This window comes from Mytilus trossulus, chromosome 11, assembly GCF_036588685.1.
Source record: "Mytilus trossulus isolate FHL-02 chromosome 11, PNRI_Mtr1.1.1.hap1, whole genome shotgun sequence".
Lineage (NCBI taxonomy): Eukaryota > Metazoa > Mollusca > Bivalvia > Mytilida > Mytilidae > Mytilus > Mytilus trossulus.
Window position 1 is genome coordinate 24,258,535 of NC_086383.1, and position 6,023 is coordinate 24,264,557.

The following is a 6,023-nucleotide window of genomic DNA, read 5'->3' on the forward strand; positions in this document are numbered from 1 at the left end:
AGTGAGCTTTTCTCATCACTTGGCGTCCGGCGTCGTCCGTCGTCGTCGTCCGTCGTTAGCTTTTACAAAAATCTTCTTCTCTGAAACTACTAGGCCAAATTAAACTAAATTTAGCCACAATCATCATTGGGATATCTAGTTTAAAAAAATGTGTCCGGTGACCCGGCGAACCAACCAAGATGGCCGCCATGGCTAAAAATAGAACATAGGGGTAAAATGCAGTTTTTTGCATATTACTCAAAAACCAAAGTATTTAGGACAAATCTGACATGGGGTCAAATTGATTATCAGGTTAAGATCTATCTGCCCTGAAATTTTCAGATGAATCAGACAACCCGTTGTTGGGTTGCTGCCCCTGATATGGTAATTTTTAGGACATTTTACTGTTTTTGGTAATTATCTTGAATATTATTATAGATAGAGATTAACTTTTAACAGCAATAATGTTCAGCAAAGTAAGCTTTACAAATAAGTCAGCATGACCAAAATGGTCAGTTGACCCCTTTAGGAGTTATTGCCCTTTACAGTCAATTTTTAACCATTTTTAGTAAATCTTAGTAATCTTTAACAAACATCTTCTCCTCTGAAACTACTAGGCCAAATTAATCCAAAATTGGCAACAATCATATTTAGGGTATTTAGTTTAAAAAATGTGTCCAGTGACCCGACCATCCAACCAAGATGGCCACCACGGTTAAAAAAAGAACATAGGGGTAAAATGCAGTTTTTGGCTTATTTCTCAAAAAGCAAAGCATTTAGAGCAAATCTGACTGAGTTTAATTGTTCATCAGGTCAATATCTATCTGCACTGAAATTTTCAGAGGAATCGGACAACTCGTTGTTGGGTTGCTGCCACTGATATGGTAATTTTAAGGACATTTTACTGTTTTTGGTTATTATCTTGAATATTATTATAGATAGAGTGAACTGTAAACAGCAATAATGTTCAGCAAAGTAAGATTTACATATAAGTCACATGACCGAAATGGTCAGTTGGCCCCTTTAGGAGTTATTGCCCTTTAAAGTCAATTTTTAACAATTTTCATAAAATTTGTAAATTTTTACTAACATTTTCCACTGAAACTACTGGGCCAAGTTCATTATAGATAGAGATTAGTGTTAGCAGCAAGAATTCAGTAAAATTAAATGTACAAACACATCATCATCACCAAAACACAATTTTGTCATGAATCCATCTTTTTCCTTTGTTTAATATTCACATAGACCAAGGTGAGCGACACAGGCTCTTTAGAGCCTCTAGTTTAGCCACGTCGTTGCTTATTTATGCTAATTTATTTTCGATCAATAAATTTGCATGTATTTCTGGTATATATTGCCCCTCATTTACATTTAATCTGCAGAGCATACTTCTTTAAAAGTTATGAATAGATTTGAGTGATGAATATTGAGCAAATGCCATTAATTATTTTAATCGTTATTGAATAATTTTATCTTTTGGTTCACGTGTATGAGTTATTTTAAAGTCTGTTAATAAGCACAATCACAGGTAAAGAGCAATGCAATTCTATCAGATAATTTCTTTAAACTTAAATACCACAATTTCAATACAAACGGATATCACTAGCAGAAGAAACAATCTTTAGAGATAATAGGCTGAGAATTCAGTTCATCAAACCAGTTACATGAACAATGCCCCTCTACAATACAACTATTTAGAATCTGCCATAACCATAACTACGATTTTACTATTTCAGTTTTGTTTAATAAAATGTCCGTAAAATGGAAAGAAAGATACTCATCAAAGATGAGCAGCTGATATTTAATACCAAAAATACAATAACTCCGATATAAACGTACTGTACCCGTTATAATGATACAATGCACAACGCATGCATCATTAAGACTTACAGAAAAATAACAATTAAAAAAATAATGCATAGTTAATTGCAATCAGACAGTTGAGTATGACGAATATATACTTTTGCTTATTCTTCGTGAGTGTATGTAAATTTGATATTGTTATTTTCTCACCAGAAGACCAGTCTGCGATCGATGTACTACCAGTCAAGGTTCATTTGTTCATCACAAGCTATGATTACATTCATGGATGTTGAATACATCATTAATGCTTAAAATGAATTAAGAAGCGTGGAGGCCTTAAGATGTTATTTTTGTTGTCCCTGATTCGAGTTTCTTATTGTATTTGCTGGTAAGAAAAAAAAACAATGTACATACTTAACTGACTGTCCGAAGTCAGATACTTCTATTGTTTACTGATTTTTTATCTATTTTTTTCTGTCCATAAAAACGTACTAGGTTCATCTTATTGAACAGATGCCTGTATATTGCTGATGACTGTGTACGTTGAACTTCAGTCAGCTCGGTAGTCAGTATTTCGGTACTGACAGGATTTAACAAACTTTACTAAAATTGTCCGTTTAAAAATTTATAAATTATTAAGAAACTAAGGTTTCAACTCCCTCAGGCAAATTGGCTTTAGATGACTTTGGCTATTTATTTTAGGTATTTTTTGACATACAGCTCTTCAACGGTTTCGGTACTAATACATCTTCGGATTTCAAATGTTTGGCTTTGAGCGTTCCTGATGAAGGTAAATCCAGAAAAGCGCGTCGGACGCAAGAAATTAATAACGTGTTATTTTCAATATTGAACTAGATGCCTTGTGTAGCGATATTGCACTCTCTCTGCATGTTAAAACGTCTTGTACTAACCCTTTGAGGGGACCAAATTGACAAGTTGCAAGGTTAACAAATGTCTCTTCGTTTCTAATATATCCCTATTTTACGATGCATTCAATATTACCGCCCTTAATACGAATCTTTTCGGGGACATGCAAACTGTACTTACTGTAAAGTTGTTCTCGTCTTTAACATAAAAAAGATATTTGCCATTTGACGCTTAACACCAATCAACCAATAATATTCACCGAATACATTCTATAGATATAATATGTATAAGTAACAATAGGCATCACATATGAAAACTTGTTTTGTTTTATTGATGCAACACACGTGATCTACATAAACTATACGTATTACACGACGCTTGAATCACCTTTTAGTTTACAATTTTGAATTAAAGAATGTCGAAATCAATTACTTGAACGACTTCGACCAATAATGTAATTATCCTTAATAAAATTCAAGTTCAAGTGTAATTTCAAAACTTCAGATCTGTTTATAGAAGGTCAAAGTCAATTCTATTGATTATACAGCTTGAGAAAGATTACATTCCAAATTAAGATCTTATTCGCTTCACGTTGATATGTAATATTATAGGGTTATTGCATGAATATTGGGGAATATTGTCCCGAGTAGAGTTTTATATTGCGCGAGCTTGCTTCCCTAATATTCATGCAATAACCCTTTTATTGTATAGCAATATAATATTTTAAAGTAAAAATTGGTTTAAACTAAGATTTAAACGATGATGACGTCATGAATTTTGAAGATTTATTGCACTAGTGCAATATTAGAATTTATTGCACGCTAACTTTTGGTTACGTTCTGTGGGAAATATTATATTGCTATACAATAAAATGGGATACTGTTGTTTCAAATTATCTTCATATTCATTATATATGCTCTACTAAGAAGTAATTATATTCAAATTGTTTATTAGAATGAGGAAACTTCAACTATAACTTCTGTTGGCCTTAGTGTGAACTGCGATATACATGTACTTGTGAAGCAAACATTTAGTTTCACACACAACAGAAGTATCATAAACAAACTATGTGACGACGGAATCATTGTGGTCTATAACCAAACATAAAAACTACAATGTGCTTAACTTTGTGCTCTAAATGGCAATTGTGTTTCGTTTTTCGTCAACAGCGATGAACATTGTCAGTTAAACAGTGTTATTATTTACGATACTACACCCTGTGTCAGCTCTCAAAACACCATGTGTTATGTGTCGAATCAGTTTGTCTTTTGTGTGTGTTCTGATAATGGCATTTAGTTGACAACATACACAAATATCTCACATTTTACAAGAAGAATAAAAAAACACCTAGTTGATGTATGCAAACGATTTCTGCATTAACAAATCGTTTGAATTGTTTTACATTTACATTGTCTTATCGGGGCCTTTTATAGCTGACTATGCGGTACGGGCTTTGCTCATTGTTGAAGGCCGTACGGTTATCTATAGTTGTTAATGTTTGTGTCATTTTGGTCTTTTGTGGATAGTTGTCTCATATGCAATCATACCACATCTTCTTTTTATATTCACAGCATACTACACATATAATAAAAAACTAAATAGGGAGCAACATAATCTCCAAGTAAAAGCAGAACCTGTTAATATGTGGATTATGTAATGTTACTCCTGTAAGTACAAACCCGTAGATAAGACTAACTCATCCTGGGCAAGACATTTAGAACATACACTGATATATACGTCATTATCTGTTAAACAACCTGACGTGGAAAGGTAACACATGCCCACCGAAAGCTCTTTTTTTGAGAGCCCAGGTGGTCGTGTGGTCTAGCGGGACGGCTGCAGTGCAGGCGATTATGTGTCACGAGATCACAGTAGCATGGGTTCGAATCCCGGCGAGGGAAGAACTAAAAATTTGCGAAAGCAAATTTACAGATCGAACATTGTTGGGTTGGTGTTTAGACGAGTTGTATATACATTATGTACACAGCCATGTATCACCATCATTGATGGCGATCCGATGGATACATCTGTTGTAGGGTTGTCACTGACTCAGACGTACTTATGAATATAATTATTTTCTGTGACTGTATCTTACATTAATTTGTAGGATCCTTTATTATAAATAATTTAGCTGATCTGTAACAATAACATCTTCATGCCTTATATATCATGTACTGTAGTACGCCGCTAGATTAAAACTGAAGTGGAAAGGTAACACATGCCCATCGAAAGCTCTTTTTTTGAGAGCCCAGGTGGGCGTGTGGTCTAGTGGGACGGCTGCAGTGCAGGCGATTAGGTGTCACGATATCACAGTAGCATGGGTTCGAATCCCGGCGAGGGAAGAACCAAAAATTTGCGAAAGCAAATTTACAGATCTAACATTGTTGGGTTGGTGTTTAGACGAGTTGTATATAATATATATATATATATTCATTAAATAAAATAATAAAATAAGTAAAAAGTTAACAGTTCCATTCTATCGATTTCATCATTCCATTGGGACTCTTCAGGATAAATGATGTAGTGTCGCTATAGGCGACGTCGTCAAGGAGGTTTATGACGTTCCGTCATTGTTCATTATTAGTAATTCTCTGGGTTTAATTTCGTATATAAGTACGTCTGAGTCAGTGACAACCCTACAACAGATGTATCCATCGGATCGCCATCAATGATGGTGATACATGGCTGTGTACATAATGTATATACAACTCGTCTAAACATCAACCCAACAATGTTAGATCTGTAAATTTGCTTTCGCAAATTTTTGGTTCTTCCCTCGCCGGGATTCGAACCCATGCTACTGTGATATCGTGACACCAAATCGCCTGCACTGCAGCCGTCCCGCTAGACCACACGACCACCTGGGCTCTCAAAAAAAGAGCTTTCGATGGCCATATGTTACCTTTCCACGTCAGTTTTAATCTAGCGGCGTACTACAGTACATGATATATAAGGCATGAAGATGTTATTGTTACAGATCAGCTAAATTATCTATAGTAAAGGATCCTACAAATTAATGTAAGATACAGTCACAGACAATAATTATATTCATAAGTACGTCTGAGTCAGTGACAACCCTACAACAGATGTATCCATCGGATCGCCATCAATGATGGTGATACATGGCTGTGTACATAATGTATATACAACTCGTCTAAACATCAACCCAACAATGTTAGATCTGTAAATTTGCTTTCGCAAATTTTTGGTTCTTCCCTCGCCGGGATTCGAACCCATGCTACTGTGATATCGTGACACCAAATCGCCTGCACTGCAGCCGTCCCGCTAGACCACACGACCACCTGGGCTCTCAAAAAAAGAGCTTTCGATGGCCATATGTTACCTTTCCACGTCAGTTTTAATCTAGCGGCGTA